The sequence below is a fragment of the Xiphophorus maculatus genome, chromosome 9 (genome assembly GCF_002775205.1).
Source record: "Xiphophorus maculatus strain JP 163 A chromosome 9, X_maculatus-5.0-male, whole genome shotgun sequence".
Classification (NCBI taxonomy): Eukaryota; Metazoa; Chordata; class Actinopteri; order Cyprinodontiformes; family Poeciliidae; genus Xiphophorus; species Xiphophorus maculatus.
Window position 1 is genome coordinate 12,978,180 of NC_036451.1, and position 22,364 is coordinate 13,000,543.

Consider the following 22,364-nt stretch of genomic DNA (forward strand, 5'->3'; position numbering starts at 1 on the left):
AATGGTCCTCCCAATTAGAATATGAAACTCACTATTTAGTGCCTCCAGCTTGATAGTCAATCAAATCTAAAAGAAAAAAGTGTGTCAACATTTTTAGAAAAAAGTTGCCATCATTTTTTTTTAGTTCTCCTTAAGTGTTTAAGAATGTCACCCTTTGTGTCAGGTTGCAGTGTTTTCAAAATGTTAAGACTCCTTGTTCCATCTTTCTCTGTGCTTGCAAGGGGGCAGCACAGGACTTTGATAGAGGAGACCTCGACTCTACTGCCAGGAAAGACACTTTAAAAGCAAAACCTTCCAATGACACTATTGGAGCAATCCAGCTCCACATTGGGTCTACCTAAATGTTTATGGATCGTTTTACAAATGTTTAACAACTTAAGACCCTTTTCACTGACAAAATTTAGTAAATCATTTACATTTCGAGAGCAAAGTTTGGGGTACTTGATAAAATAATGATGCAAATCTATTGTTTTTGCAGAAAAATTGGTAATGAATAGAAAATTAAATTAGAATTTCTATCCCAAATGCAGAAAAAGTAAAGTATTTAAGTATAAGTATTTATAAAATAAAGCAAAGTATTATCTAAAGAAGACCATTTAGATCAAATGTGTAAAAGAAGAAAAATACTTTTTGTTGAAATTGTTATCAAGTAAGTAGATCATTTTTTTTAAATTACATTTTGGACAGATAATTTTAGCCATTTTTAAAATCTACAAAATCTCAAACTTGATTATTCAGATTTCTGTTGTCGTTAATTTATTATTATTTAAATAATAATAGGAACAGATTTATTTCAATTAATCAACATTAACACTATAAGTATTAAATCTCAACATGGATGAAGAAATTAGAAAAAAAGAGGGAAAAGGTGAAATAAGTATGAAAAAGTTAAAAGAAACCTGAGTAAAAAGGAATCTAACACCTTCTGTGAAACTTGTGAAAAAACACAAGTTGGCAAATATGTGAAGCGTTGCAGTTAATGAAGACATATTAGACCACAGAAATCTTGCTATGTGTATGAGAGGAGATTTTTTTTCTCACCCGAAGATCAGAAATGGAGGTGCTGTCCTCCTGCTCTTTAGAGCTGCTTTTAGTCCTGATCTAATGCATTTGGCATGAAGGGGGAGCTGTGGCTCCTCCTGTCCGAGCAAGGTTACAGCTGTGTGGGCTTTTACTGAGCGCCTTGCACATTTTCTCACACTTTCCGGCTGCGCTGTGCCACATTGATTTAAATGTATCTGTTGAGGGGAAAATAATCAATGCAAATTCCCTGGCAGTGAGGCCAACAAATAAGACATGTCTGATTCATCAAGCGGACATTGCTATAAAGACCACAGTTTCTTCTTTGCCCCCGTTTCTCACTCTTTCCTTCTCTCCATTTTGTCTCTTTTCCTCCTCTTTTCCACCTCTGGGCCACTTCACCCATTTTTACTCTGTTCACCCTTCTCCGTGCAAAAAACTGTTAGCCTGAATTAGTGGAAGGAGCTTAAATTTCTTTCCATATGCTCATTGGATTTCATCATAGACAGCATATAAAGGTAGGTGGAAAGATATTTATTAGATATTTAAGGTTGCATATTATAATGCAATAATTTCTCTGTATGTTTTTGTACTTCAAATTATATGATATTTTTTCCTTTGAATTAATGATTTTTGCATTTAGGTGTTTTTACCCGGTCAAAACATTAAATGTATTTAAATATCTTTATGTCATCACTCATCCAAGAAAGTTAATTTAAACAAGGTCTGTAGTTTAACTGCATTACAAGGAAAGTAAGTCAATATGTTGAGCAGGAAGAAAGTCTCACCTGACACCTAACCTTAACATTTTGTTTTGCTCCAGCTTGAACTCGGTCAAACGGTCTGGCATCTAACAAGGCCAGTGTGTAGTCTGTGTATGTAAATTCACTACATGTGTGAGAGAAATAAAGGCTGGGGCTATTTGGAAAATTCCTGTGTGATGAAAGGGAAAGAATATCCCCCAAAAAATGATTAATGTGGTGTTCAGGTACACAGAAGATTGAGTGATCCTGTCATTGTGCCATATGGTACCAATTTATTCCAGCAAGCATAAGGCAAACGCAGGGAAGGAGCTCTCACGACTGTGCCTCCAAAACTTTTTCAAAATGAAAAAAGAACCTGAAACAAATCTAAAAGTGTAAAATAATAAAATGAAAATATTAGTTTTTTAAATTAAATTTTATTATTCTTACTTTTTTCTTGCTTGTTCTTGGTTCTTAATCTCATTGCTTACTATTCACTTAGTAAATAGTGACTGAGAATGTTTTTCTTCTATTACTAATCATCATTATTCTTTTACTTTTAATGGGTGAGGATTTTTAAAATCTGGTTTAGCTCTAATTTGATTTTTTTTTATGAGACCTACAGTGACTTCTCAGTCATTTTTTATATATTACCAGGAAGGAGATACAAATATAGTTTGAAACTGACAAGCCTGTCAAATCAGGCTGAGGGCTATAATTTGACTCTCTCGCTTAATAAGTGAGTTCTCCCAGAAATACATTATTTTCAAGTGCTGGAAAATCCTATTTACCTGAACACAATGGCAAAAGAAACTCATTGTATTTAAATTCACCAACATAAATATTAAAAGTTGACTTTACTGTACTTGTCTTTTTCTCGCTAAACATTTAGGAGAAGCTGTGCTATTTATATACACAAGAATCATGTTTTATAAGTTACTACTGAACATTTTTCAAATAATCCTGTAAGTTAGGACTTTTTTTTTTAAAGGAATAATCTTTTACTTGGCAGCCTTTGCAGTGCTTGACATTTTGTGACGTTTCTGAGATGCATCCAAGCTGCATCATGTGACCTCAATATCTGCCTCTAATGCTTCTCAAACATGACTTTCGACTCTAAATGTGTGTCTCGATTCATGCGCAAAAATGAAAGTTTTTTGAACATGCAGATGGCCATTGGCAAAGAGGAAACAGGTTAGGGAGCTGGACTACCACCACTTTTCTTTTTCACTACCTTGTTATTTGTCGCCTCACCCCTGCAGGGCATGCTGACAGGAACTGATAAACCTCTTTATGGGCTGAACTGAATTGGCTCCTATTATCCAAGGTGTGGAACTGCTCAATGGTGGAAATAAAAGACGTTATCCAGTGCCCATCTGCCCACCAGTCTCTCTCTGCCCACTTTTCAGGGTTCCAAGAAGCTGTGTCCAATTGGTGTGTGTAGTAGATGTATATAAATAGGTGAGAAAAACATCTAATGAAACAATTAGATTTTTTTGTGTGTGTGTCAAATTCCTCACTTAAATAACACCATAATAGCTGTAACTTTTGGCCTGAAAAACAAATTGGCAAATCGTACAAAAAAAAAAAAAATAAATAAATTATAGTTGCAGGTTGTATACACAACTGCATTACATATAAAAGAAGCCGTTCTAGATTTTTCCCAATACAATTACATATAAATAAAATATAACGCTGTCTAAAAGCTGAATTAATCTCCAAACTGCAGGACTGAGTTAAATTTCATTACACTCTGGGCCATAATAAAATGGCTGGTATTCACAAACAGATGAGAAGTACACAATAAAAAGCACCTGCAGTGCGCGAGGATGGTTGGGTTGACGACTGCTCACTACTTTTTACCATTTAAGTGAAAGTCTCTATCAGCGTGATTCCACAAAGGGAGTGCATGAAGTGAAACCATGTGATATAATTTATTTATTGGGAAAGAGGAGGACTGGATGGTCATTTCTGTCATTTCTTGGCATATTAGCGCATTATTGTTGCCTTATCTGCTCTTCTGGTTCTCATATTATTTCTCAACTGTTTTTCTGTTTACTTAATATGGAAATTGGCATTATTCCTCATATGCAGCTCTCTTTATCACATTTGAACAAACCCACCCATGAAAAATAACACTTTTTTTTAACATAAAGTGTGACTGCCAGAAAAAATTGCTTTTTATATCACTATGTGGTGAAGGAACAACACGTGCATGTCTATGAGTCTGCAGTTGTTTTGTAAGGTTTACCATTCAAGATTTGCTGAAAGTGCTTTGGCGATGCCTTTGCTGCTCTGTTAAGCCACAATTTGCTTTTCCTATTTTTCATTTGGAGCTTTTCAGCACACTAGTTCCTATATCAGTACTTCCAAACCTTCTCAGGTCAGCCCAAGTTTAACCACATGCATCTATTATTTGATTTGGGCCAACAGTTTTGTTTCTGCGTGCTTCATAGAGATTATGGAATTAAGTTTTTGGGCTACAAAAAATGGTAAAATTCAATCATTTTTTTAAACCATCGGTCAAATGCAAAAAAATAAAAATATTTTGTCATTCACCACATGATAGTAACTACTCTATGCAGTGAAACACCAATAGCAGCACCCATATGACGGTGTTTTAGTGTGAATTAAGCCTTTCAAATTATTAGGAAAAGATTATGTTTGCAATTAACAATGTATGGACAAGCTTCTGGATATAGAGTTGTATGCATATGATGTGCAAACATTGTGAATGAAGTATGTTACATTGAAAAGACAAATACAATCAATCTAATGTGTGCAGAATGTAGTTTGCATTTTAACGTGTCTTAACTGAAAAAAATCTTGATAAGCCCTCTATGCCAAGCTTTACACTTGGTGTTTTAATGATTTTATTTATTCATATTGGAATAAAAGAAACTCTGGGTACAGTATACTGCTGATTGAAGTGCAAAAACTGTTCATTTTCGAATGCAGATCAACATAAAAATAAGGACTCCTTTCCTTATTTTTTTAAGCTGCTTGTGTAATATTCATGCGTGAACCAAACCTAAAAACAGTTTTAGTGTTGAAATTCTTGAAATAATAAATCTGCTATAAAATAAAGTTTTCTCTAGGTTACTGATAATGCAAAACATATTTCGTCTTTGATTTTAAGCTAACTTTATGCATTCTCTAATGGAAATCCAAATAAATACAAGCGCAAAACAAAAAACCCACCTTGGAAATCAATTAAAGTGTAAGTGTCAGGTAAAACTATAATCCTTTGGCATAAATCTGACTGTGATTAAATCAAAACTTCTCTGTGTCCCATGCAATGACAGTACCTAATTTTCCATAGCTTACCTTGAGCATATTAGTGTTCAAAGTGCCTGGTCTTTTGGCAACAGATTGCCAATTTTTGTCATTTTTATTCTGTAAAACAGCATTCTACCACTGTTGGGGCCTGATACACAATGGTTTCCTGTAAAATGTTTACTTATTGAATGTCACTTTGATTGGATGACAGAGAAAAGTCTGGTTAAATGTCAGATTGTTCAAGGTGGCTGGAACCCGTTACGCTCACTTAATATTAGTGTCACTTGACTAGTTTTAGAAATACAGATGACAAGGATCCAAATCCTTGAGAGGAGAGGGTTAGACTGGGTGACAGGGAATCTCTCCCTGAAGCCATGTGTATAATGACTCTGTTTGCATGGGGAATGGAACGAATAGAGCCAAAGATGGATGTTTAGTTTACTGTAGCGTTATCTGTGGAGTTTTGGACCGCTTTAAGCGAGTTATTAAAGCCATCTGTTTGGGCCTAGGGGGCCGGGACTGATTTATATAGCCATTGAATGTGAAGTCACAGGAGCAGACAGCAATATTTCTTAAATTAGTTGATGGATTTAAAGTCCCATTTTAACCTGTGTAATATTAATATTTTACTAGAGTTGTAGTGAAAATGTATGATTTCTTTAAAAAGCTGATAAAACAGAATAAAACAGTATGTTAACCGTCAAGTACCTGTGAGGGGAAAAGGTTTACAAAGCCATAGTGTAATTGCGAAAAAAGTCACAGTTTTTTAACCTCAGTTTTGAAGTCACCATAATAAACAAATAGTTTGTAAATAACCTTTGGGTGAAAATTAACTCTAAATCAAAAAATAGTATATTTAAAAATAAGTCAACTCAATTCAAACATACACAATGCAGATAATATTTTAGGAGTCACGCTAAAAACGGCAGACAATTATGAAAAATTAAAAGTTTAGAAAAGCAAACAAAGGTAAATATGCAATAGTATGTAGCCAACATTTTTTAAATTGTCGATGTGTCAAAAAAGCAGCTGGAAATGTTTTAAAAATACAACAATTTTTTCTACTTCTACAACTTGTGGTGTTTGTCACTGGCTTGGTCAGGTGATAAATAGAGAGAGCTCTTTAAGTTCTACATTTTTTCTTATCACAGTTGATGCCATTTCTAGTAAGCCCAATCTAAAACTAGGCTAGGCTTTGGTTTGATCCACAGTTCTTTCACCATTGCCTCCTTAGTTGAACATAATTTTCCCATGAAACAGATTTCAATGATAGTGAGGGGGTCCTGGCGCTCGAGCTTGTCTTGACTTGAGCTTGCCTGTGTTTTCTCACAGTGCTCATGCTGTGCAAACTGGGGGTTCCCACTCCCCATTGACAGGAAATGCCCATTTTTTCTTTTCGTAAAAAAAATGGACTTAAAGTATTTATGCCACCCCTGCTGGAATGACTCCCTGGGTGATGAACCATGTTGCATATTTAGACAACAACCATTGCTGGTAAATTAGTGAGTAAAGTTAGAGTTACAGTTAGCTACCAATCAGTAAATCATGAATACGGCTTACTTGCCCATTTTTACAGCATTTTTCCATTTTATTAGCATTTAAATAGCTTTTCTAAAAGCCACAAGACAAAATACAGATGCCATTACTGATTCATTGACTTTGTTCTATAACCCTTCACAAATACATCAATAAAACATTCAGAAGTTGTTCTGTGCTGTCCATCCTCGCCATTTGAATTATTTCAATTCAATTTAACTGCAGTGTCCCACCCTCTCGAAACACCACAACAACTTTCAGAGTGCTCACTGAATTTCTATTTTGGCCTAATAATCCAGAAAACAGATTTCCCTTTCAGACCAGTAAGCTAAGCGTCATTGATAGTTAAACGAAGACATTAGCATGAGTCGGTGGTTAATGACATTGTTTAATGGTGTGTTCACTTTGTTAATATGGCTGACAACACCAGACACATTATGCTGGCAACTTTGAGTTGTCGTGAGTTCAACATGAGGAAGTCACTTTCAAGGATAAGTTCACAAATTTTCAAATAATTTGTCAAATAGCTTTTTTTCTGTTTGCCTTCGGGCTAGTCTACAGAGCAGGTGAGCAGAGTGATGATTAGGTTACACACGCTAAATATATAGAGGGCAAATTGGAAAAGTGTATTTACATAGATTGGAAAAAAAGTGGAAAAATTATCTGACAGATGAGCTTTATCAAACATAAAAATAGAAGCTGATGTTTTGTGATAAAATTAAACTTCCAAATTTTGAAGGCTACATTTGTAAAAGAAAAACAAAACCTCAAACTTTTAAGGCTCTGACATTTATACACATATTATAAGAGAAAATTATGTTATAAAGGGAATTTTTTCCCCCCTTCTGGGAGATGATAAAACACAAAAAAATACACACAAGGAACACTGATTTCAAAAACAGCTCAAGCTATTAGCATGATGTCTGTATGATGCATTTACTTTTCATAGTTAATTATAACTCATTCGTCTGTTCATGATCTGCTGTGTTCATGGATCAAATGCTCTAATCAGAAAGGAAAGATAGAAGCATCTGTCACAAGTCTCTATTTAAAAAAAAATCTTAGAGTCATGTGGTCATCAAGCTGCATCTTCCTGTGCTTAGATTGGGAGGGGGGACTCATCATCTTATAACTGCAGAGTTCTTACAGCTTGCTAATTGTTGGGTTTCATACTTGAACGATCTTCTTTTCTCCTAAAACCTCTTTTTATTGGATGAAAAAAAAAGCATCCCGCACTCAACCTTGAGAATGTATCAATAATTCAAACACATCATCCTCTCATGATGTAGCTGTCTGCAATTGGGAAGAGTGTGTCTGAGGGATAATATTGCACTCAGTCACATCTGACTAGCTGTCACCTGCTGGAGCACAGCTACACCCAGCTAATAAATGCAGAGTCAAAGAGAGCACATTTTTATGACTCGCAGTACAGTAACTGCTGCTGCTCCTTGCAGGAAATGTGACTTACAGATCCTGCAATGTTCAGATAGCGAATAATTGGAGCTTGCATCCAATTTTGGATGGGTTTGGAGCAATTCTGGGGATTTCCCAACTTGGTTTCCAGACCCAAGCCCCGATCAAAGACTGTTGGTATTGACTGGCTGCCAAAGCCAAGGCTGAGCACATACAAAAAGTGTTTTTATTTTTTATTATTTTTTTTGTGCATACAGCAATGCATGCTTTGCATATAATGAACACTAAAGAAATTTGAAATCCACTAAAAATATACTTTTGTCTAGTCCTCATTTTAATTTTTAAAGAAATGTGTAAATATTTTTGTTTAAATTTTATTTTGAAAAGGTTAGTATCTATATTCAGTTAAAACACATTCTCTTTTTGACAGATAAATAATCCTGCTGCTGTTTTTTGTTCCATGTACTCAGCTGTTCACTTGCTCATGCTGTGTGGTTACAGTATTTTAGGGTGGAGCAGTAACAGAACTGGGCTGGATAGACGAGCATAATTTTGTAAACAGATGGCATTTATTTATTTCGTGGAAATTGTGACCAGATTCTGAGGGTCATCAGGTCATTGTTTAGATTTAGTTTTCTCTAACCATTCATTTAATTTGCCAGCATGCTGTAATCAGCTTTCCTTGTGCAATTCAACTGCACTTTACAACTGGGTGTGCTATGAATAATCTATCAAATTAAAGATATCTCTTAAATATGTCTTCATCACTCTGCAAATAAAATAAATCTACTGATGTATGTTATTTACTTTTCATTTTTTATTCTTCTTTGTTACTGTTTCCACAGGGAAAAGGTTTAAATATTGTAAATATCTATAAATATTTTAAATAAATAAAAATTCAAACTATTATCTAAACTTATTAAATGCTTATCTTTGAATCTTATGTTTCAGAAATTCAAAGAAGTTGGGTTTTAAATTAGAATTTTTAAAACCTACTTCGATATTAATACACAGAATTCAAAAACAACTGATATCAGGTTGGCCACCACAGAACTGTCGCAATAGAACTGAATGTAAAATGCCTTATTGTGATCAGAAATCATGAAGCTGTGACACCTCTCTCTTAGAAATTAACAATGGATCTCAGGAGGGTCTGTCTATAATCCTTACTGATGGAAGAAAGTCTCAACATACAGCTATTGTTTCAGCTGGAAGGTCACCCTCAGGCTGGAGGTTTCTACTAGCACTTGCTTTGAATAGTCTCAGTGGTTACCCACTTTGGATCTCTCTGGAACCAAATTACATCCAAAACAATTATCACAACCAAATGTCAACAGAGACGATAAGTTCTGGTTCTGACAACTTGGGTAATCGTCTATTTGTGTTTACCAGGATTCATCAGCCAATTAGAGATGGGATTTGGGAAGCATGTAGCCACATCCCATCAGGCAGCCAATGGGATTTTTTCCCCTTCTTTATTTATTGCTGTAGATGAAATTTTCTTCCTCTTGGAGTTGCTTATCCTTCTAAGAAATGCCAAGCTTATATTCCAGCTTTTAACACACTGAGGTGTGTGTGGTTACTACAATTTATACACCTATATTAAATGTTTCCCTTTATTTCACTTTCATTTATAAGTGTATTATATTGTAGTCCTTCCTCCTCCACTGACAAACAAATCAGACATAATGCATTATTGACATTTTAATACTGTTACCATAAACTGTTTTCTCAACAAATCATTTCATTATTATATTAAATGATTCACTAATTGAATGGTGAGGCCAAAAATCTATTACCTGTTCTCTTTTTTCTACTGATGAGATAGCAATGGATTTCAGTTCTCAAATAGTGCTCGTTTATCATTATGGTTAAAAACGAATCCAAATTTTCTCGATCAATTTGGCAACCTCCCAGTAACTTCTGGTGTGAGATAACTAAACACGGATAATTAGTAGATATGAAAAATCATTACCCGCTGTTAATCATAGAGGAAGTTTTCCCCCATTCTTTCTTGTGCCTGTATTAGCTCTCGTGTGAAACAAGAATATTTTACTGATGTAATGTAATCAGAGATGTCTATCTCAGAGAAGTTTTGGCTCAATTAGCCCTCCTGAACACTCAAGGCTGAGTGCGGTGCTAATTTTGTCCTCCACTCAGCACCTGCAGTGCAGTGAATAGACTCCATCACGAACTGTATGAAAATGAAAATATTTTGGAGGAACATCTTTGCATTGGTTCTCCGTGCAAAACCTTAATTCCACGAACAACTTTTGCCATCATTTAATCGAGGCAAATTTATGGGAAACTGAAATATCCACAAGACAAACACATTAGGCAGATTGAATCAAACATAAACAACCAGTGTGGCCTATTTTAGAGCACAGTGTAGCAACTCTCTTTTTTTTTTTGTCTATTTGTAGATCTTGTTTAGTCTCCTTGCAACAAACAGTCCCGAAAATGAACAGTCACGAAGAGATAATAGCTCACAGTTTCACTAGAAGCCTCCTCTGCCTCATCTTGGCTGGAAAATATTTGGATGGTTGCATGAAAAATTGCTCTGAATTCTGACCAATGAATCGTTTTACCCATGCTTTAATGTGTTTCATAAATAATCTGCATGGGAAGGTAATTAGTGCAGGTGTTTACACATATTTCTGTCATCTGGATGCACAGTAGGAGCCACAGTTGGCTGAGTGACTTTTTTGTTATTAAATTAGGCCCAAGATAACAGAAAGAAAGATGAGCAACATTTGAGCAGATATGAGCAACAAAATGTTTCCTTATTCATCATCAGACCAAAATATATATATTCAGGAAATTATGCAGATTCAAATTATCAGGAAAATAATCCGTGTTTGCATAATTAGGCCTTTATAAGAGAACAATAAAGGTAAAAAAACCAAAAAAAATGTCTCGGCGAAGTTGGACCCAGAAAAAGTGTAGAGTGAAGCTGGAAACCTTACACATTTATAAAATAAAGTTGTAAATGTATTGTATTATTTTAATAAATAATTATGTTAATTTATTTAATACGCTCCACAACATTGTGACATGATTTTGGTTGAGTGAAGAATTCCATTGCAGTACCACAGAGACATGTCTTTCATCTTTCTTAAAATGAATGTGACTCACTGTCAGCTGTGCGTTTGTGTCACAGTCCAATGCTGTTTGAGCAAAAGCGTCATGTACTGCCTAATCTGTACTTACCATGACAGTTCTTTCAAATAATATAAAGTTCATGCTTCCACTGACATACACTGATTGACTAAAACACAGAGGCAGATGTAATTTCACAAAATAAAAGCTGCTCAGAGAAAATGGATTTTGGTTGTGACAGTGGATGCTTATACTCTAGTTCTGACTAAAAGTGGCAATTCAAATTTGACTTATAAATTATGCCACAATAAGAAGAACTTCAATTTCAGCATATCAGTGACCATAAAACATACAACTGGAGCCAGTATGGAACGTCTTAAATTAAAGGATAGTCATGAGCTAGAATGCCCGAGTAAAAGTCTTTATTCAGAACCTGTAGAAAGACTTTTAAATTGCTTTTTACTAATGTTGCCCATCTGACTGAGCTTAAACTATGTTGAAAAGAAGAAAGGCCAACAATTCCAGTCTCCTAATGTGCAAAGCTGATAGACACATTTTCCCAAAGGCATATGATCTGTAGCTGAAATTGATGAAAGGAGGTTATGTGATATATTGATTCCAAGGACCTGGACACAAATTCATGTCACAGTTTCTAAAGTTTACTTGGTAAAATATAAAAAAATAAATAATACAAATCTATGATCATTGTCTTTACAATCACAATAATGTGACTTTATTTTGGTCTAGGACATAAAATTGTTGTGAAATATGTTTAAGTTTGTGGTTTTAATGCATATATATATATATATATATATATATATATATATATATATATATATATATATATATACACACACAAGTGGTATGAATAAACACAGTCCTGTACATGAACTTTGGTGACTATTACACAGTGGAAATAATTATTATGTTTCCTCTCCATAAGCCTTTGAAAGGTGTAACTTGCGTTAATTTTGATCTGAATGTTTAAGTATAGGACTTCAAACCTGCACCAGTTTTCTTGTTGAAAATTAATGTCCTCAGTTAATGTTCTGGTTGTTACTGGTTATCCTCAGTAACAACCAGAAGTAACCATTTTTCCTTCCTTTCAGCATAAATTCAAATGATTTGGGGACAGTAAATTGCTCAGAAATATGATCCTATCACTCCCCCAAGACACTGGGAGCCAATTTAATGTGTTAAGGGAAATAAGCTGACTCTGCATAGTATAGAAACACACCAGTCATAAATGTGCCTAAATACTTGACTGTTTTTAGAGTAAAGATGCTAATGTGAATCATGAAAAATCATGGTGCAGCTGCTGCTAACGGACTTCAAAAGGTCAGTCGGCTAACAATGTCTGGCCCAATGTAGTTGACATCTATTTTGTTCCAATATATTGACATTTTAGCAGAAACTGTTTCTAGTTTGCCTGTTTAAGAGCTCCAGATCTGTTGGGCTCAGGACTAAAACCAAAAAAGAAAATTGTTAAATGGCAATCCTATTTTACAGTACAATTCAAATACCTTGAGCTTCGCAGATCTGAAACGTTCTGCCTCTTCTTTTTTCTTCTGCAACCCCATAGAATGATGTAGTCACTACCTTGTTTCATTTTGAGGTTTGTTTACTTAATGACATCTACTTAGTGATGTTCACAAAATTGAATCCACCAACTGATGCACCACAATTAGCTGATCCAATGTAGGTAGGTTAATTAATGCTTAAATGAATTAATCTATGTTTAAATGAGTTTGCAGGGTGTCTCAGCATGATTGCTAACGTTAACATGTTCCTTAAATTACAGTTGAGCTAAATAACATAGAGGTCCAAAACGGATAGAGTGCACCTAACCTAGGTCACTAAAATGGATGGAGTTGGTTCTGGATGTATAATTTTGTTTCCAATTTTCACAGTCCTATGAGCGTGTTCTATAATCAAACCCTTCTTTAAACTTTTCTAAATGTTACCCTTGAATTGTCACTTGTTTCTGGATCTCATGATGCGTTTTGTTTACAGATTTTCTTTTTAAAAACTCTGAAGCCTTTACAGAACAGTTGGATTTTTACTGGGAACACAGAGCCGAACTGCATTTAATAATTTGGTCGCTTTTGAAAGCAACTACACCATGTTCTAAATTATTATGCAAATTGTATTTAAGTGTCAAAGACTACATTTTTTGTTGTGCTATTAAATTTATAGATGGTATTGTGTGTCAGGGCTCTTTGAATCATTTTAATTAATTTCAGAGAGCTGGGTTGATTAGTTTGTCTGGTGAGCTCAATTAGAGGAAATCTACTTAAGAAGAATGTTCCACATTATTAAGCAGGCCACAGGTTTCAAGCAATATGGGAAAGAGAAAGGATCTCTCTGCTGGCGAAAATCATCAGGTAGTTTAGTGCTGTACGGCAAGGTATGAAAACATTAGATATTTAACTAAAACTGAAGCGTTATCGTACTGTGAAGAGGTTTGTGGCTGATTCAGAGCAAAAATGGGTTTGTACAGATAAAGGCAGAATGAGGAAGGTTTCTGTTAGACAAATTCATCGGATTAAGAGAGCAGCTGTTAAAATGCCCTTACAAAGCAGCAAACAGTTATTTGAAGCTGCTGGTGCCTCTGGAACCTCAAGGTGGAGGATCCTCCAGAGGCTTGCGGTGCATGAACCTACTATTCTGCCCCTAACCAGCAGAAATGGTCGCAGTGGGCCCAGCCGTACATGAAGATTAATTTTCAAACAGACTTGTTCACTGATGACTGCTGTGCAACCCTGGATGGTCCAGATGGATGCAATAATTGGTGATGGATGGCTACCACGTCCCAACACAGCTGTGACGTCAGCAAGGAGGTGGTGGAGTCATTTTTTGGGCCGAAATCATGTGGAGAGAATCATTGGTTGGCCCCTTCAGAGTCTCTGAAGGTGTGAAAATGACCTCAGCAAAGTATATGGACTTTCTGACTGATCACTTTCTTTCATGGTTCAAAAAGAAGAGCCGTACCTTCAGTAGCAAAATCACCTTCATGCATGACAATGCACCATGTCAGGCTGCAAGGAATACCACTGTGTCATTGGCTGCTATGGGCATAAAAGGGGAGAAACTCATGGTGTGGTCACCATCCTCCTTTGACCTCAACCCTATTGAGAACCTTTGGAGTTTCCTCAAGCAGAAGATCTGAGGGTGGAATGTAGTTCATATCAAAACAGCAGCTCTGGGAAGGTATTCTGACATCTTGCAAAGAAATTCAAGCAGAAACTATCCACAAACTCACAAGTTCAATGGATGCAAGAATTGTGCAGGTGATATCAAAGAAGGGGTCCTATGTCAGGGGTCTCAAACTCCAGTCCTCGAGGGCCAGTGTCCTGCAGTTTTTAGATGTGCCACAGGTACAAAACGTTGGAATGAAATGGCTTAATTACCTCCTCCTTGTGTAGATCAGTTCTCCAGAGCCTTGCTAATGACCTAATTATTCTATTCAGGTGTGGTGCAGCAGAGACGCATCTAAAAGCTGCAGGACAGCGGCTCTCGAGGACTGGAGTTTGAGACCCCTGTCCTATATTAACATGTAACTCGGTCTGTTAAGATGTTTTTGATTGAAATAGCTTTTGATTTTAGTACATGTGACCACTTAATGCTGCACATTCAAAGAATGACCATTTGCAGTTCTTAATAATCCATAAAATGTTTAGAAAATCTGCTCTGCATAATAATTTGGAATAGTGCATGTTGAGTTCTTTATTTTTGAAAAAAAAATACGGTTCTCATGTGGAGCTTTGTTCAGTAAAATTTGATTTATATTATAATAGTTCATGACTTTAAAATTGTACTGACCATGATTTGCATTGAGCATTTAGGAAAATCCAAGAAAATATCATTTGCATAATAATTGGGAACACCGTGCAGCGGTTCAGGATTTCACTTAAAGATATCCTAGGGAGAAGAATTTGAATACTACATATGATTTTCCTTTCACTTTGCAACTATTCACTTCATTTTGGTCTGGCACAAATAAACTGCAAAACATACATTAAAGTTTGTGGTTACAGTATAATGAACTATAAAAATGTTCATGTCAGAGATGTGGGCACTCAGTTCTTATTGCTTAAATTCAGACTTATTCCCTAAAGAAACTTATTTTACCCAACTAATTTACATCAACAAATACAATTTGGAGAAAACAAAATTCTGCCTGGATTAACTCTGTAATTGAGGAAATGTTTGTTGTTGATAAATGATGAAATGATATGTTGACTGACTGTGATGCATTTGTTTACTGTCAAAATATTTTTGACAAATAATGCCTGCTTGTAGTGATTGCCATAATATGAAACTTATTTTCCTTTGGTTGAGTTTGATGCTCTAACACTGAAAAACAATTAGAAAGTTGGTGGGATCTAATCTCTGTATTAAATTAGAATATAGGTGCATTTTAAATGGAAGCATTTGATTGCATTTATCAACCTAAAAAAATACTTGACCATATGTACTCAACATGTGACTATATTAGTTACAGAAGAATTATCATATAACACAGTGAGAGTACAAATGAAGGATGAACACGAGCTTTTTCTCTAACATTGAAGTACCTGTAGCAATCTAATATTTATCATTTTTATATGTAGTTTAACAATTAGGTGATATCCCAAAAGGATTTGGTCTTTATTGTTTAGATATCAAAATCAGTTCCAACATGATACACAACACCAAAAGTTATTTTTATAATGCTTTTCCAGTGTCTCATATGTAAGGATTATATTTTTACTTACGTGGTTTGGTTTCTTAATAGTAGCTCAAACATGGTCCATTTGCTGAAACATGATATCTAGGTGGCAAACTTTACTTACTGTATACACCTCTACCTGCATGTGTGTGTATTTTATTTAATCCACTAGATTAATTACAACTTCAGTCCTGGAGATCCAGTCATAAGCTGGCAGCATTTATACCATCCAATCATTCATAAACAAAATAGCAGCATTGAATAAGTGGGGGCCAGCTTTTGAGAACTAATATGCTTCATTACAGGTAAATTAACATGCAAATATAGTTATTTTGTGATGGAAGTCCCTAATGTGTACCAGCCATGTGGTGCAGTCAGTTTGGATCTTTTCTTTTTCTGTAAACTAAGTACAAATGATGTGGGGACTTATAAACGTTGATGTATTGGGTGACCACAGAGCACTGAATTATTGCCCTCCTTGTAATATTTTCTTGCATCTGGAAGAGCATGGCTCAAAGGCACAGCTGGCTTATTAATTGCAAATCAGCAATGCATATTTGATTAGAGGTGTTAATTTTGTTTATTATTTGAAGATTTTATCATTCGGAAGGAAATAAAAAAGATTTCTGGACACCAAATGTTCATGCTGCACAGTTGCATTTTTCTTACTTGGAAATGACTTTGAATTAAATGTTTTCAGCAGAGTTGCTATGCATATACCATTTTTCTCTTTCACACTGGTCAAGCGACTCTGTCACCACCCTTGATTTATAAAGACTTGCAGACTTTCTATGAGGTATTTCATGTCTTTGTTTTCAAGTGGATGACATGATTTCAGAGAAGGGAGAGGCAAGCAAAAGAGATTAAAACTGGCTTTTGCTTTATTTTCAACACCATTTATAATTATGAGGCAAACATAATGTGCTGCAAAGTTGTTACCAACTTTGTCTGCTCATTTATGAAAAGCTTATTTGTGAAAGTAAATCAGGAGATAGGGTAGAGTATATAAAGCTTTTACAAAGAAATATTTACCATCCCATTTGCTTAAGAAGTAAAGTGAATAACAATGTTTTTAATTACTTCTTACCAGCATTGCTTCCTCAATATTTGTGGCAATCGTAGGGGAAAAGAAATATCCAATAAATGTATATCCGTTTCAGAATGGCAATATTTTTTAAATTCCATATGTATTACAAGCAAAGGCTTTTTCAATTTTTATAAGATTCTGGTTAATCTGAAAGCACACCTCCCTGGCTGACGCTTACAAATTGAAAAAGAACAAACTAACAAACATAAACCAAATAGGGCAAGAAAAATCCTTTCCTTATTTAAAATCAGCCTATAATGATAATGACTGTTGGTCATTTTTCATAATTATTTAATAACAAGGTTTTATAATTGGCAGTATTATTTATAATACATTACAGCTTTTCTAAATGTTTCAGCTTAAGTTGTGTAATATTTGGTTTTATTTATTCAGTTTAATGTGGGCGATTTGTCTCAGGACAACAATTTCTCCACTATTCATGAACCTTGTTGGTACCTTTATTTTGCATTCCATCTTTGTCTGTGGCAAATATATATATTTATATTTAGACACACACAAATGTTCACAAAACATGTGTGCAACAAAATATGTATATATCTTTAAAGTCACAGCAGCGTTTCAAACTTTGAGAATTTGTTTTTTAAACTTTCACTTTGTTCCTTACAACATGTTTTCGTGGCTGCAGGTAATGAAGATAAAAATGTCTTCATGTTACTTTGGCTTTGTAATGTAATGTTTTGGCAGCGGGCTTGGGGGGTCCATTTGAAAGATAAACTAATAAAACTGCTGCAGGTATTTGTATTTTCGTTGATTATCGTAAGCATGCTGTTTCAAAATCACCCATAACATTTAATCATAATTTTCCTAATTACCAGAATTAAAATTCAAATCAGCTTTGCACCTAATAACCACAAATTACACAGGGCCTGCATTCTGCCAAAAACTTTGTGTTTCTAATGACTACAAATACCTTATAATGACAAAAAACATAGATTTGTCAAATGACTGACATCCAATGAATACCTGGGTGATCAAAGAGCACTGAAATGCTCCCTGTTTCATGTGAATCCATCCACTCCATCAGATTGTTGTTTGTGGAATGTAGCTTCGCCTTGAACCAGGATTTAATTAGAATAGACTGTTTTGAAGAGGAGCTGGTTATTATCTGACTCAAAGAATGAGGACATTTTTCAGATTGTAGAGGGACTCCGTTTTCAGAACATGCACACAGATATGAATCAAATAGTCACTCAGATAAATTAATGTGATTCTTAAAGTTTGTCTTTAATGTTTCATGCTTCTGTGAAATTAGGTCTGCAGCAGCCAGAAACACAATGATGAGGAACTGAATGTTTTAGATTCTAACATTTAGGTTGTTCTACTTGGTGTAATTGATCAATTAAAATTTGTGGTTTAATGAGAAAATGCTGACTTACTATAGATAAAAATGTTCCAACTCTTGAAAGAAAATAAGAAAAAGATGAAAAACTACTGACTAAGATTTTTCTGAAATATCTAACTATTTAGATATTTAGAGTAAAATAAGTCATTGAATTATAACTGTAATTATAAACGTATATGGAAATACAATAAAAAATGTTTGGAAAGCCCCCTTGAGCCATGTGGCACAGTAGCTTCAGCTGTGGACTCTTTAATTACACCTGGAACAATGGGGGCAGTTGTCTCCAATACAACATCATTGTAACATCTTTTCAACATGAAGAGTGTTGTAGAAAGCAGCTGTCAACAAGGGTTTATTTTTACTTCTACCACTCTTCATCTGCCCAGTTTCAGTGCTGTGAAGCTTCGGGGTTGCATGTTTCTGTAAGCCTGGGAATATGCTGTACTTTTGTGTGTGTAGAATTCTACTGTACAGATGTGATTTCCATTTCCCAACCTTAGATGGAGTATTTTAGCATTATGAGTGTAAAAATGCATGTATTTACAAAAGTCAGCCTGGGTTAAATTTTTTTGGAGCTCATAGAACATGTTTTTTTTTTTTGTTGTTTATTTAAGTGGTTAAACAGAAAAAGAAATAATGGGACAGAGGGACAAACTTGTAAAAGAGAATAAGGTTTTTAGATTATTTACTTCGATCCAAAACTAGCCTGAGCAGCAAGTCAATCAGATGTGATTTCCATTCCCCAACCTTAGATGGAGTATAGGGATTATAAATCCACAGATTTCTTTTTCCATCACATTATGTTATAGTCTATTACAAATGCCTATAGGTATGTTAGTTTTACATAATTTCTACATGTTTTGTGTAAAGGAACTTTGTTGAAGCATGAAGATTGATCAGTCAAACATTACATTTCCATGCATCATAATTTAGAGCAGTTAAGAAAAGAAATAGCTTTCTGTCACATAAGAAGATGTTGCCATGTTTTTAAAGTTTTAGACAATTGGTGTAAAACATTAAAAAAAAAAAAAAAAAAAGAATACTGACCCCAGTAATTGTATATTAACACTACAGGAACTCCTGCAGCACATCAATATGTGCAGACAATGCATAGCTCTGTGGCAAGTCAAACATAAGATGCATTTAAAAGCATGAAATAATGCATAAGCCAACTTACAGACATGGTGGTATGTTTTGTCATGTAGAGTCAAATTGAACAGAACAATGTTTAACTGCCTTCCCTGCAGTGCTGAAATAATGGCCTGACTTTATGTCTGTTGTGATCTCTTTCTCCCTCTTTTTTTCCCTTTATGTTTGGGTTATCCGTCTCTCGCTTGATTCAATATTTTCAGCCAACTCGGATACTCAACTAAGCTAGATGAAAATGAAAAAATCTAATGAAAAAGACCACAAATTAAGAACAGTGATTTACAAACTTCTAGACATCATGCTAATAACCTACACTTCAAGTCTGTTTGCTGAAGTTTAGTGGCATGCCTCTGTTTGCGCACAGTTTTTTAGGCAGCAAGATAACATCAGTAATATGAGATTAAGACAGGTGTTGCTGAATGATAAATCCAGGAACACCTGTGAGGAACCTTTAGACTTTACTCCAATTTAAGTCATTAAGCAATGATGTCATTGCTTTGTAAGTTTCTAATAACATTCAGTAACATTTCAACTGGAACAGTTGTGAATGTAATTCAGGGCAACACCTGAAACACTGTTCCTTGTGTGACACCATGGAAAAATACCATAAAATAGGGCAAGATATTAGGAAAAGAATTGTGGACTTACACAAGTTCAAGATATTCTTTCTAGATTGCTGAAAGTACCATCCTCATCTTCTCAAAAATAATGCAAAAGTATAAATATCATAGGAACATCTAGTCATCATGACCATCAAGAATGAGATGAGTACTATTTCCAAGTCATGAAAGTGTTTTTTTTTTGTATGTGGAATGTGGCCATCGAAAGCAGAGTAGAGGCAGAAGGACTTTGTTAAGATGCTGACAGAACTGGTTAGATAGAATTATTGTCCACATTGAACTAAGATGGACTGAAATGGCATTCAGAGAGGAACATGGAAATACACTAAAGGGACAAAAGCCTTAATGTTGAGTGGCATGTCCTGCAGTCATGTGATGAAACTAGGAGTTGAACTGTGGCCATTGATACATTAAGAGAAATAAGGGACTATTTGCAAACTTGACCATCCCAACTTTCTAAAGACAAGTGTGGTAGCAGGACTTTCTGTGACTGTATTGATGTCAGAAGGACATGTGCAGGTAAAAAATAGATGGTAAAATTGGAAGAGAACTGTATGCGGAAATATTATGCAGGATATCAGCCAGGGAGGTCAACTTTGGATACAAGTACATCTTTCAGATGTACAGACAGACAGTAGGCCTATGTCAAAAACATAAAATTTAATTACATATTGGCTTAAAAAATCTGTTTTGGAGTGTCCATCACTGATATCAGTCCCATAGAAAATCATTAGGCATAGCTGAAAACGTGTGTGAGTAAAGCATTCTCAAAAGCTTACAGGCCTACACCTCTTCTAGCAGAAGGAATGAGCCAAACCTTTTCACAATCTTTTCTACTGTGAAAAGATTATAGACATATACCCAGCGATCTCACCTAAAGCACCTAAAGTTTAACATTTATTTGTCAAAGATACTAATGAAAATTATTTAAACTTTCAAATTGTAAAAAAGTACAATAAAAAGAGATATCTAAATGTTTTTTTGTATTTTCTTTATTCTAATATTTAGTAAATAGAACTATATTTGCTCTTATTATCTGACCTAAATGAGGAAAAGCTTAGTTTGGTTAAGGAACAAATATTCAGAACTGTGATAGCCAACTTCAATTGTAACTCTAAAACACATAGTTTAGATCATCATAAACCTTCCATTCTCCTATAAAGAATATATATTTTTTGTCAGCAATGCCACAAGCTTAATTGTGCTTATTTGTTGAATGAGAAAGCTGAAACCTTTGTGCTATATGCAGGAGCAATCTCCTGCTCAGTGCTTGCTAGGAACAGACATGCCCACTGTATATTACTGAACCTAATTATACAACTTCTAAAGATGCCATAAAACTGCCATAAGAATTCATCATACCAATAATAAACAAACTCAAACACAAGTACAAGGTGAAACTGTTGGAGGGATAACTATTCTATTGAGATTCATTTTACAGAAACATGGCAATCACTCTCATTACGACTACCAGTTGTGTCTTATTACCATGAAAACATGATGCAACTGACACAGAAGATCCAAAAGAGCCATTAGTGTCCTCTCTTTTATCCTGACACTGACTTCTGGATATCTGCCATCACTTGATATTACATTACAGCAGCAGCAACCCCCCGTTTATCTTTATTACCACCCTCTAATCTCTTGTGACAGTTAATCATGATACAAGTTGTGTGGGTTGCTTTGGTTCTTCACAGTTTAAGGCATCATCTTTGTTTGTCTTCCAATGTAGCATTCGTAGCGTTTTGATCAATGAATGGTCCATTATCTAGCATATATCCCGTCACAATTCGTGACTTAAAAAGAGAAGTCAAGCGTTCCCCTCACTGCCGGTTAGCCACACTGATTAATGTCTCCATGGTCTGGTCAAAGTGTCGATATCTTTAACAGCTGGGCCCATCTGTCATCTTTTTCCTGTGACACCCCTGAACGTAACTCAGGTTCTATCAGGGAGGCCATCCATCAAATTTGTAAACAGAGACGTCTCACATTAGCAGCCCTGAACACTTCTCATCATATAGCATAACAGACAAGCAATCATCTGATATTATGTAGGGCTACAGGCTAATGTGAATTATTAACGGAAATATACAGCACACCAGCTGCTGATTGGATAAGGCATCTGTGCCTAAAGTAATGGTGGGGAGAGCACTACAGGGGCAACAATTTCACATTGTAGAGGCAAACTGATGATTTTGCTTTCTTTTTTTGGGGTCTTACTACTCAATCATGGACCACAATGATAGGCTGCGATGATTCTTTAGAATATAACTTTCCTTTGTGTGCATATCAAAGCACAGACCCCATTTTCTCTAAACAGTCAATGCCTTTATATTGATTTGTT

The 22,364-nt window shown here is 35.2% G+C and overlaps 1 long non-coding RNA gene across 1 annotated transcript in view; it reads left to right on the forward strand.

The window, feature by feature from the left end:
• Positions 1-1,344: 1,344 nt before the first annotated feature.
• The window catches only part of LOC111609771, a 48,490-nt gene continuing 27,470 nt past the window's right edge, over positions 1,345-22,364 (forward strand). Inside the window, exon 1 of the long non-coding RNA XR_002753316.1 lies at positions 1,345-1,538. This is a non-coding gene — a long non-coding RNA (uncharacterized LOC111609771). The remainder of the gene's footprint in view (positions 1,539-22,364) is intronic.